Source organism: Lycium ferocissimum, chromosome 12, assembly GCF_029784015.1.
Source record: "Lycium ferocissimum isolate CSIRO_LF1 chromosome 12, AGI_CSIRO_Lferr_CH_V1, whole genome shotgun sequence".
In the NCBI taxonomy this organism is placed as follows: Eukaryota; Viridiplantae; Streptophyta; class Magnoliopsida; order Solanales; family Solanaceae; genus Lycium; species Lycium ferocissimum.
The window spans coordinates 48,475,912-48,489,362 of NC_081353.1; the positions used below are offsets into that span (position 1 = coordinate 48,475,912).

The 13,451-nt window shown below is 37.8% G+C and overlaps 1 long non-coding RNA gene across 1 annotated transcript; it reads right to left on the minus strand.

Moving 5' to 3' along the window:
- Window positions 1–8,386: 8,386 nt before the first annotated feature.
- LOC132040218 (uncharacterized) lies at window positions 8,387–9,689 on the minus strand. Its single transcript, XR_009410635.1, has 2 exons — window positions 9,359–9,689; window positions 8,387–9,319 (listed from the first exon to the last, which is right to left on the minus strand). It is a non-coding gene; the product is annotated as an uncharacterized LOC132040218 (long non-coding RNA).
- Between the last annotated feature and the right edge of the window lie 3,762 nt (window positions 9,690–13,451).

Consider the following 13,451-nt stretch of genomic DNA (forward strand, 5'->3'; position numbering starts at 1 on the left):
ATTAATCTAGCTAATAAAATATTTACTCACAATCAATTCACTTATAAAATAACTACAGGAGTTTATTATAAGCATTAGTGATAACATGATACAAATGAGAACTAACTTATTTATAATAGTTTATAATCTATATAAACTACTAGTGTACTTATTCCTTGCTGGTTTTACTTATTCCTTGCCTCTCGCAGATTTTACATATTTTTGCACGCGGGGACGGATCTTAGAGTGTTATTAAGGGTTCACATGAACTTAATAACTTTTATCTCGTAAGTATTTAACGTGAACTCATTTTAATTTAAAGTCATTTGTGAAAACTCATATTCAACTCATGTATCCGCCTCTGACTTTGGGACAGAAATTCTTCTCATGCCTTCACAAATTTGCCCCGAGGGCCAATCTTGAAAATGCTAAAGCTTCAGGTCTTTCAACGATATTGAGGATAATATAATTGAAAATTAGTACTCCAATTGTTTTTCTTTATTGTCCCAAAAGCCAAAAGCGACTCAAAGTATATTTGCTTCTGTGAGTAGTCCTTCCGTTCATTTTCATTTGTCCATATTTGATCTGGCGTATTTTTTAAGAAGTATGAAGTAATTAATAAAATGATAAGTTTATTTTATCACTCTTTAAATATACTTGCTCCAGTTCAAAATAAGTGTTAACTTAGTCTTTTATTTGGTTCAAAATAAGTATCCACTTACATTATCAAAAATGAATTAATTTTATCTTTCCAAATTTACCCTATTTATTCAAGGTAATAAATAAGCAAAAGTCTTATTAATTAAGGGAAATTTAGTCAAAAGCGGCTTTTTTTTCTTTCTAAGAGTTCTTGTTTTCGTAAGGTATGTAAAAAAAGACTAAGTGGACACTTATTTTTCATCGGAGGAAGTAAAAATTTGAAAAATGCGTTGAAAAATGATTATAATTAATAACAAAGGTAAATTAGAAACTAAATGATAAATTATGTTTTGATTTTTTCAAATTGGATAATTAAAAATGAATATCTCTTTTAGTACAACAACAATAACATACCCGGTAATCTGACCCATAAGTAAAGGTGGACAAACAAAAGTGGATGGATGAAGTAATTATGTAGAACCTTCTTGAAAAATTTTAAAAAATGAAACGTTTCACACAATAAAATTGTTGAGAATACTAGTCCCCTTATTAAGGTCATAAATTCTCATAGAAGCTCACAGGCGCAGCGGCTAAGGATTTATCCAAACTCTTTCGGTGAAAAATTATACTGTATATATAAGATAAAAATTATTTTATATATATATATAAAGATAAAAATTATTTTTAATATATATATATATAGTAGACGTTAAACTCTCTTGACTTTTTCTTTTGTCTGCTTCTTTAGATTTTTGAAACTTATTTGTGAAAATTTTGATTCCGTCACTATCGAAAGCTAACATTAATTATAGATAGGCACACTTGAGTTCCCCGCAATAACAATTTGACAAGCCTGTATACTCCTGGCTGTGTCAGATTTTAAAATAGATTGTCCGTATGATATTAAAATTTGGTCCGTACTATATGATAGTTCAACAGCCAATAGTAATTTGCCAGCTAATCTCCGGTCACGTTTCTTCACGTGGATCATTATATGTCAGCGTTTTGCCTCCAGCCTATCTGCCATTAACTATTTTTGACTCCTCTTAGCCCCCATTTTCACAACACACAACTTCCACATATTTTTGTATGACGTGGGCGGATGTAGCCCTTCGGTTACCAGTTCATCTTAACACATATTTTCAATATGAAGTAAAAATTTATATGTACTCCGTTCACTCATTTTTACTTGTTCTGTGTTAATTTGACACATTTATTAAGGAATCATAAATAAAATAATAATTTTATCATATAATTTTAATTATTACTAAGTTATCTAATGGTTGAAATCAATCAAATATAATTTAAATGTGTCCAATTACTAAGAATTTCTACAACTTTCCAAACCAATAATTAATAATAAGGGTAAAATAAATATGAAATGGTAAATTATCTCTTCATCTGTTAAAATGGACAAATAAAAATGAGCGGAGAGAATAATATCATAAGTTAATACTGAGATCTTAGAAATTACAATATACCCAGTGAAAATCCCACAAAGTGGGTTTTGAGGATGGTAGAGTGTATATATGCAGACCTTGGGTGGTAGAGAGGCTGAAATCTTAGAAGTTGAACTCATTAAATTTAAATGATGGATCCATAACTTTATTTATAGCATAGAAATTTTAAATTTAGTAAAAGAGTTCAAACAAGTAATTATTGGTTGGGGAACAAGGAAAGGTAAAGTCGCATATACAATTACCGGACTTTTAACGAAGCAAATGGATGAAGATCATGCCTAGGTTTTCATGACATACAAAGATTCTTGACATGTTGAGATAGTGGTTTAATTTGGGCAATGTTAATGGTCAATGTCCCTATTATGATTAGGACATTTTGTAAAATCATTTTAAGCTTTCTTTATCGGTTTCACTCTGTACAATCTTTCTTTCTAGTTTTGCATAACCATAGTCAGAGCCTAACGTGAACTAAGTATGTCTACTTCTCTTAAAGTTTCAACACACACAACTCTTGCAACTAGAACACTTCCTTGAATATGCTTATGATCCCACAAACATCTTATACACTGAATTACCATGAAAATTATTAAAAAGAGTCAATAGTGGCTTTGCCGCGAGAAGAGTCGCTTCCCTCGAAGGGGTTTTCATCAATAGTGTAGCAAGATAAACAATGATCTCTGAATCATGCTGAATAGTCACTTATTATACGGCTCTCGATATTTAATTAGCTGTACGTATGCTAGAGTAATATAGTAGTGTGCTGGGTAAAATTCGTGTTCGAGCTAGTTTCCGCAAACGGGAGCTCAGAGAGGTCGGGAAGACCTCCACAGCTGGCACCCACATCCACCTACTCGGGTCATATCAACGAATATCAATCAGAGTGTTGTGGCAGAGCAGCATGTGGGTGTACAGTTGGGTCACGTCAGTCGATCGTTAGGGTTGAAAAGTCTTGTTTTGGTTTCTATATAGATAGCCTATCATGTAAGCTGAGGGGCATCCATCTCGCCTATTGTAACCCACCTCTTATTTTTTCTATAAGGCAATACATATCCGGGCACGCAGATTTTCTTTGAATATATACCTATCTTGCTTGATTTTATCATTTTTGAAGCTCGGTTCTTTCAATCTAACTCTGATAATCACAAATATTAACCCCCAAAAGGAGAGTTTCCGGGATTGAATACGACCTACTTGTGTTTAAACCCTTAAAATACATATCTCTAACTGATTATCCATTTTTACCGAAAAACAGTTTGGCGCCGTCTGTGGGGACAGACAGTTATGGAGTCGTCCTGGTTTATAGTAGAGACTCTCAAAGAAACACGCGCTCATTAAAGTTTTTTAGTAGCAACGTTACACTCAGTCATGCCTGAGTTGGGAAGTAGAATCCCTGATGAAAGGAAGGATCCACGCCGAAGGAACAATAAAATCCAAACAGGGAACATGACTAAGCGTCAAGCGAGCGAGAAGAAAGAGAGGAGGCAACACCACCCTTGACAAAAGATAGCGGCAAAGCCCTTATCGGCGAGGGCCATCTCGACCACTCAACGGAAAGCAGTGAGACGCTCCCAAGAGGGTGTTACTCCAGAAAAAAAAAAAAAAAAAAAAAAAAAAAAAGATGCCTTCACCCGTGGTAGGAGGGATGTACGGAGAAGAGTCACCCCTCTCGGATGCCGCCCTGGCCGCAGTCTTAGCAGTCAATAGTGCAAGGATAGAACGTATGGAAAAGCTCTTAAACTCTTTGTTCGGCACGGCACCTGCGGAACGTCCTTTGAATGACCCTGATATCACCAAAGCACCGGAGACCTCTGCGATAAACATAGAGCAAACGGGGACGGGGTTGGCCGAGCAAATAGCTGACCTAGCCAGGCTCTCAAAGCTAGAGAAAGAGCTCCATGATCGGATGAGCCAAATACCGGTGGCTCCCCTTATCCTAAAGGGAGCGGGAGCAAGGAAGTACAGAAAGATACCTTAAAAATCAAGCGCGGCCCCCGCACCTATCCCTAGAAAGTTTAAAATGCCGGAAATACCAAAATACTATGGGACCACGGATCCGGAGGAGCACATAATGACCTTCGAAGTAGCAATCACCGTGCATGATCTCGAACAGCACGAGATCGAATCAGTCATGTTGAAAAAATTTAATCAAACGCTCATAAAGGGAGCACTCTCTTGGTATACTCTTTTACCCAAAAATTCTATTGATTCTTTTGCTGCTCTTGAAGACGCCTTTGTAAAAGCTCACGCGAGGGCACGAAAAGTTGAAACGCACAAAGAGGATGCCTTCACTATCAAGCAAAGGAATGATGAGTCGCTCTGCAGTTACATATAGATGTTCCAACGGGAAAGGATGACCTTACCTACTATTTCGGAGGACTGGGCGGCCGCAGCATTCACAAATGGTTTAAACACCGATGGCTCAGACACATCCAAGGCGTGAAGGAAGGCCTTAAGGAATTCCTAGCCAAATCTTGGAATGAAGTGAACAACAGATACACGACTAAGATGAGGATCGAGGATGATCTCAGAGCAGAAGCCCGAATCGAAGTAAGAGGAAGGCCTCAGGACAAGCCCAAGGCTACCCTCCCATTAAAGCAGCGAGGCCCGAGGGATTGGAATAAGCCCTATGCGACTCGACCTTCTCCAAGGAACGAGACGCAAAACAACAGGCCACATTATGATCAGGGCCAACCCAGAAGGGACAGGGAGGCACCGCATTACAGACAGCCCGGAGAGTCGGGTGCATCGAGCGTGGCATCCTACAACTTCAACGTGGAAGTTGGAGAATTGCTCATGGCAATGAAATATATAGTAGAGGCCAGGTTCCTAACGGTTATCAAATCTAACCCAACCGGCGGGACATGGATTTCTAGTATGAATATCATGCTATTCCGGGGCACTAAACCGAGGATTGCAAACATATCCGTTACGAGGTCGCGGACTTGCTCCGAATGGGGCATCTGAAGGAGTTATTAGACAACCACAATAAGCGTGATTGGGAAAAAGGGGCTGAACTTCACGCATCAGACCAGCGTCCCAGGAGAGGGTCAATGTGATCTTCGAAGGAAATATAGTAGGAGCAGTATAATAGGAGTTGTAACGATGGGATCACTCTCCCACCCGAAAATGAGGGAGAGGTCAACCGAAAGACTCTATCATATTCAATAAACCAGAGGAAAAAGCCGCCGGCGCATTGGTAATATCTTTACGAATTTTGAATTTTAACATTAAACGTATGCTCATTGATCCAGGTAGCTCTGTGAATATAGTACTCCTTCGAGTACTCAAAGAGATGAAGGTGGCGGAACGGGTGATCCCGGTAATAAAAAGCCTGACCGGATTCAACCTGTCAAGCGAAACTACCCGAGGGCAGATCAAACTGGTCACTCATGTGGGGGGGATCTCTTCGGAAGCTCTGTTTGACTTGCTCGAAGGAGAAATGCCCTATAACTTGGTCCTAGGCAGGCCCTGGTTGTCGCCATGAAGGCGGTCCCCTCAACTTACTATCACGTCCTGAAGTTTCCCACCCCGTGGGGGATAGCAGAGGTCTAGGGAGATCCGGAGCCCAACCAAGGGAATGTGACCCTGACAACTATCGAAGGAGAACTGCAAGATAACGACCCCTTGCTATTACAGAACCTTAACCCCGGAGTCCAATCTTTGGTCGGGCTCAACAAACCATAGGTAAAAACCTCGCCCCCGAAGGATGCGACAGATAGAATACCAAAAGGGTTCGTTGCACAAGAAGAAACGGATGCCCGGAGAACAACAACAGAGAGCTGGAGTTGATTGTTTGCTGACCAGATACCCCGAAGGAGCAGGTATACCTAGGTTCAGGCTTAAACCCCTGGTCTCGAAAAAAGATATTTAACTTTTTAAAGATAGTAGCTTCACTTGGTCGGGGGTGGATACTGCAGGTGTCTCGGTGGAACTGGCCATCTATAAAGTAATCATGCACCCGGACAGTCAGCCTGTTAAGCAAAAAAGGCGCCTGGTATCAGCGGAGCATAGCCAGTTCGTCAAGGAGGAGGTGGCCATACTTATTAAGTTAGGAGCAATTCGTGAGGTAAAATACCCCGAATGGCTGGCCAATGTGGTGGGACTTCCTAAAAATCCTAATGGCTTTGAAATGTATTTAGATTTAAAGGACTTGAATAAAGCATGCGCGAGGAGCTCGTACCCCATGCCCTGTCTCGATACTATTGTCGACTCGGTGGTCGAATACGAGTTGCTCAGCTTCTTGGACGTTTTCTCAGGGTTCGACCAAATTCTGCTAGACCCGGCGAACCAAGAAAATACCTCATTCATCACGGAGCATGGTACCTATTGTTATACTGTCATGCAGTTTGGCTTGAAAAACGCAGGGACCACCTTCCACCAATTGGCCGGCCGGATTTTTGAACACCAGCTGGGCCAAAATATGGAAGTTTATTTGGATGATATAATTGTTAAATCCCTGGGAACAGAGGAACATATAGAACATTTGCAGGAAGTATTTGATATCCTATGCAAGTATAATCTGAAGCTGAACCCGGAGAAATGCATTTTTAGAGTAAACTCCGGCAAATTCCTGGGGTTCATTGTGACCAGCATAGGGATAGAAGCTAATCCAAATCATATCCGAGCAATCGAACAGATCCCGGATACGCTCACTAATGCCCGAGAGGTGCAGCAACGGGTCGGAAGAGTAACAGCGTTGGGGAGGTTTATATCTCGATCATCTGAGCGCTGCCAGAAGTTTTTTGGCGTACTAAAAAAGAAGAAAGATTTCAAATAGACCTTAGAATGTCAGCAAGCGTTGAAAGACTTGAAAAGGTACTTGTCGCACCAGCCATTGCTCGTAAGCCGGGAAAGAGGTGAGCCCTTGCTAGTTTACTTGGATGTCTCTGATACCGTGGTAAGTGTTGTGCCGGTCCGTGAAGTGAAAGATACGCAATCACCTGTCTATTATATTAGTAAAGCCTTGACGATTTAGGAAGCTCGTTACCCGCTGTCATGCCCTATTTTTAACGGGTTAAAACTAGTTCACAACTCATGACTATGTTTCCTCTGGTTTTGCAAATTTTTAGAGTCGCCACCTAATTTTAGGAAATATTAGGGAACCATTTGTAAAAAAAAATGTAAACTCCATTTTTAGTCTTTAAAACCTTTGAGATTCTAGGTAAGGGTTTTATTTACCCCGAGGGGAAGGTGTTAAGCATCCCTCAGAGCCTATCCGAAGACAGTCTTTAAACTTACCTTAATTAACACTAGAGGGGGATTATTTAATTATTTATTATTACCTATTTAAAGAATTGCGGAAAAGAAACTACTCTCTCAAAACTATTTGTATAAAAAGGGAGTTTTAAGGTAATTATAACTATGTGAGTAAATGCATATATATAAAGGAAGTAGTTAATGCTAATGTGTGTGTGAGAAAAATATGTATGACATTTATTTTATCTAAGAATAGTATGTATAATATAGAATAAGAGGATATATATATATATATATAAGAAAATAACGTATATATGTGATATGTATATCATGGGTAACTAAAAAAATGGTTATTGATGACATGATAGTACTATATAGATGCATATAATGTAAAGACAACCAAGGGAATTAATGGAAATAAGGTAGTATATGTATGGTACGTGTTAAAAAATAATAGTATGTAGGTATACTCATTGTAAAGGAAAACAATTAACACGGGATGTATATATGCATGTGATAAGAAAATAATTAAAAGTATTTAAAGTAAGAATAGTATATATACATATAAAATAGGATCTTTGTATATAAAGTAGAGTATATATCTCGTAGTTCTTGAAAATATTTGGGCCACTATACTTGGGCCCTAATAAGCATCCTTGTATTATATTTAACCTGCTCAAAGTGTTAGTACGAAATGAATTTTGAAAAAATAAAGGTATGTTTGGATTTTTATCTTTAAACATTTGGGCCAGATCCATTAAGAAGTCACTTTTAAACTACTGTTTTATAGAAATTTAGAGCCACTGAAACTCCCATTTTCAATCCTCCAAAACCGACGTTGTTTTTTTTTTAAAAAAAATCCATGTGTTAGCCTTTGCATGGAATATGCCTAACTCTTGCTTGAAACACTAGAAAAACTTTGTTAGCAAATTCTTTATTCGAAAAGAAATCTCCATTTTAATCCTTTTTTTTTTTTTAGATTCCGATTTCTAGTATCCTAAAAAAGTTAACGTCATTTATGTGATTACCCTAATACGCCCAATCCGAATAAATATACTAAGTTCACTATCTAAAAAAAAGGGTAGGGAAGATAATGACTAAACTTACTAACATATTTAAGTCGAGTTACGAGTTCACAACAAAACTACAAAAACACAAATTCACAAGAGTGTTAGTCAAATAATATAAACAGGGTATATGAACCAATACAAAGGCTTAAAATTTTGAATAAAGGAAGAACGGAGACTCGAGATGCGAAAGTAGGGGATAGCTAGACACGAACAAATAAATCTGCTGCTGGCTGCTCTCTGATATGGGCAGAATCCGGAGTTGCCATAACTCCTAATGCTCCCAAGGGTCCTTATAAAAAAAATAGGATAAAGGTAAGGATTAGTGATACCCTTAATTGATCTTAATAATGCCAAAATCTAATGAGTAAAACATGCCATCAAGAACAAATAATTTACTAGATTTAGCACCAAATATTCACCAACTTTGGAAAGAGATCAACCCGACTTAAGTAAACGTCTCAAAATAAAGCAAACACACCATGATCTAACTTATGCGCATTATGCGCCGAACCTAAGCTCTATAAAGATTTAAAAAGTTGAACAATTTTCACACCTTTATGTGTAGCCCGTCTCTTACTTACGTAACCATTATAGGCAACCAAATGAGTTCAAACAATTCTAACCAAACCAAACATTTTAGTGAATAAATGAGAGTTAATTGTTATGCTAGGCTATGGTACTTCAAAATTGGTTCAAAATAAATTATGTTCGCTTCCCAAATCTCTAATACTTCCATGATGCTATATGAGTGATCGTAAAAGCCAACACACTTATCATCCCGTAGTAAACCAAGACAAAAAAGAAACACCTTCACAAAAGGAAAAGAGATCCTTTCAAGTTCTTAAAGCATTTGTGGCTCCAAGTTCTAAAACCCAAAATTATAAGTATGTATTTGCCAAAACAAAAGCAAGTTCGGCAGAGAACCTTATTGGTATATTTTCATGCACACAACAACCTCCAAAGTAGCACAACAAACTACTACTCCCTTCAAGAAATACTCAACGCGTGAACAACTAGTCTTGTTTTAATACCTGGTCATTTCATTCAAGATTTGGAAGAAAAAGTACACGATACTGGTTCTATAATGATACCATAACTCGACCGGTTTAGCAGAGAAAAGAGGAACATGATTCGAATGGTTTTATGCACCCATTTTTAAACTGACAATCCAACTCAAACATGTTCGGGTCTTAAGTCTAACATGATGCAATCATGGCTTATAAAAGACTCGACTGGAGAATTATAAAGATGCCATTTGATTGTTCCCACAGGTTCACATTTTTTTTTTTTTTTGAAGATCTTATAACCACAACTCTTGAGAAATTAGGTTCTATGGACTTAAATCAAATCCTAATGATGTACCTCAACTAAAGACACTGGAAGAAAAAAGAAAAAAAGAGGGTCCCAGGACTCTAACTCATCAATCATGCTTAGATAAAGAATATTTACATCCACCATGCTCCCAGAACAAGTTAAAGCTATTATTTTCAATTGAACAAACTCAACTCCATTCTTTCACATAGTTTATAAAGTCAGTTGCTCTCTAAATACCAACTAAGCATTCGCTCACAGAAATAACAACCGCAAATGTACCGCACATTATTAGTAAATCACCATGAGAATGAATGTCCCGTTTACTTGGTTCCAACCAAAATAGTAACTTTTTAACCGGAAAACAGTAGCCTTTCTAGATAAAAACAGTAGCTTTTTAGTTAAAAAAAAAAAAAAAAAAAAACAGTAGCTTTCTTTTTATATCAAAACAGAACAACAAAACAATAGAAAACGATAGAATTTCAGTAGAATTCTAAGAACAACAAAACAATAGAAAACGACTACATTTCGATTCCTACAAAATTAAAGACGAAGAGAAGACGAATGTGATTACCTTCTTCGAGACAGCGAACTGAGGCTACTGTAGTTGTCGAATCTCCAAATCCGCTCGGAGTGGTCCTCGCTCAGCCGAGAACCTTAGGAGGGGATTTTTACAACCAAAAAAAAAACTTAGAGAGTTAGGAATAGTATTTTCTGAAAATTCAAACTTAGTTTTCAGTTGTGAAAATATTTGTTCAAGAGGTGATTTTCAACACTTGAACTTGTTAACTTAAAAGGGGATTTTCTACAATTGAAACTTGTCTAAAACAGCTCACTAAGGGTTCTATTTATAGCTAGCAACTGAGGGTTTCAACAGCTTCTCCAGGAAGCTGAAAATTCGGAATTCAAAAAAGAGGGGGGAAAGGTGATGTTTTTCTGATGGGAGGTTCTGGGAAAAAAGATTTTGATGGATAATATCAAGAAAAAAGGGTGAAAAATATCACCTTTTCAGTTTTGATTTGAGAGGAGAAGAGCCGTTGGGGTATAGTACATGGTAGTTCTTGCCATTATTCATCGAATCAAAGGGCGGTTATCTTCTAGACCAAAGGATTTTAGAATCTCTTCCTTTCTTCAAAAAGGAGAAAGATGATAGGTAATAGGATATGATAGGTAATAGGAGATGGGTGATGAAGAAGCGGGACATAAAAGTCGGCACTGGCGTTTGTCCGGTGGTCCGATGGGTGCGGTGGCGGTGAAGCGATGGAAGTGACGTGATGGGGGGTGGGGTGGATGGTGACGGCTAGGTTTCTTTTGGAAGAGAAAAGGGGTTGGTTTTTAAGAAACGATAGAAACCTTTATTAATTTTAGAGAAATAATATCTAAAAAATAGTGTAGTAATTAGTGAAAATATTCCAAACTCATTTATTGGGGAATTTTCACAGCTGAGAAGCATAGTGAAATTAATTAAACAAAAAGGAGGGCCAAAATTGGGTGTCAACACCCGCATCTTGAAAACTGGCCCTGGCTCACGTAGTCACGGCCCGAAAACTAAAACCTTACTTTCAATGTCATCTTATTTGTGTGGTAATGATGTTCCCTTTGAGAAACATCCTGCACAAGCCCGACCTTTCAGGCAGGCTTCCGAGTTGGTCGATTGAGATATGTGATTATGATATCACCTATCCGCCCCGGACTGCTATTAAGTATCAAGCCCTAGTGGACTTCGTAGAGGATTATAGTCCGGGTTTGATGCCCCGTGCTCAGAAGAAAGAGGCCTGTTATGTTGTGACTTGATTGTTCTATTGTGTTGGCTTGATGTCACGTGTTGATAATAGACATTGGGAACTGTTGTTCTATTGTGATTGAGATATTGTAGTACCTTACTTGCTGATGTTGAAACGAGGATATAGTTCTATATGACTTGTGTAGTCTTTCATGATATTGTTGGCGTACCCATGTTTGGTACCTGTGATATTGATTTGATTATTGATGTTGATACATGCATTGCACACATTCTCATCCTTCATGATATACTATTAATACATTGTTGATACTTAATGAAACACTGTGATGAGTTGGGCTCGGTTTTGGATGAGAGTGATGTGAGAGTCCGATATCCGATGTTTGTCCTCGAATTGTGGATTGAGTGAATACATGGACTCCGTCTTTGGTGAAAACCCTCCGTGGGCAAAGATCCGAGATGAGTAGCACTTAGACTTCGCGAGTCACCTTGGGTAGTGCTACCCAGACGTGGAGGTATTCCGTCCGGAGTACATGTGTACACAGCATTGCATGGCATTGCACTTGCATTCATACATTATTGCATTGCATTGCATCATGGCTTATATTGAGATGGTTTGGTGTTTTACTTGTGCTATTGGTTTCGGATTAGACATATTGAGACTTGGCACATTTGGGTTTAGATGCTCTACTTAGGCGATGACGTGTAGTTGCTTTTCGATTATGTTTGACTTATACTTGTTGATTTATCTACCTATCTTGCTTTATTGTCTGGATTATGTTAGCTATACTTAGTCGGCCTATGATACTTATAGGTTTTGTACTAACCTATGAGTGTAGAGTTCCAGGTTGGGTCTTCTTCCGTCTCCCGTGACTGATAGTCGCTATCGCATACTGCTTGAGTTTACAGGGTGAGCACGAGACCTTCGCTGCCTTGAAGACTCCTCTTTTTATGTATTACTTTTCTATTCTGAGACATAGACGGATTTGATGTATTATTATATTCTAAACTTGTATATTTTCACTTAGATGCTCTTGTATGGCTTAGACCAGACCCTGGGTGTATTTCTTATTTCCGCACTTTCTTCTATATTATTATCGTAAGACTTACATGATTATTTTCTTCCGCTTATCGATTTATTTATGTATGTCTTTATTTTCGTTGGGTTGAGGATTCACTTACCGAGGTGGGAAAGGTAAGTTCTCGCACGGCTTAGCCAAATTGGGTCGTGACATAGAATTAAATGGAGAAGGCACAACCTTTGAAAACCTATGCACAACTATTCCCGAGCAGACATATCAAAATATTTTTTTACTAATTAATTAATTCAATTAAAATACAAAATAAAAGCAAAAAATTGAGATTAAAGATAAATAGAGTCTCTGGTCTAGGAGAGTGCCATGTCAGCGGGCCTATGTTCTGCTTTTATATATACCATATACACACCAGAGGATGTTTAAAGAAAACGCATAACCATATCCATGGATGAAAAGCCAGAGTACTTTTAAAAATCAACACACAAACTAATAATTAGGTTAACTAAAGAGCAAGATGCTTTGTATTGAGATATAAGTAAATGCCAAGGGAAATGGCAGCGTGATAGACCAAATGAATCTTCAATATTGGAAGTAATAGACAACTAAAATGAATAAATATGAAACTGAAGTAATGGACAATGGAAATTAATGAATATGAAAGTAACCAAGTATAATGACATTAAATGGAGAAGGAGAAAGGAACGCGTGAAAGGAATTAATGGAGATTAATTCATAACTATGCAGGAGAGAGAAAAGTAGAATTAAATGGAAAAGGCACGACCTTTGAAAACCTGTGCACAACTATTCCCGAACAGACATATCAAAACATCTTTTTACTAATTAATTAATTCAATTAAAATACAAAATAAAAGCAAAAAATTGAGATTAAAGATAAATAGAGATTCTGGTCTAGGAGAGTGCCACGTCAGCGGGCTTATGTCTTGCTTTTATAGAGATATATAGATTTTTGTGGATGTATGTCTTTAAGAGAAAATTTAGAGTTTGTGACTTTGGGGCC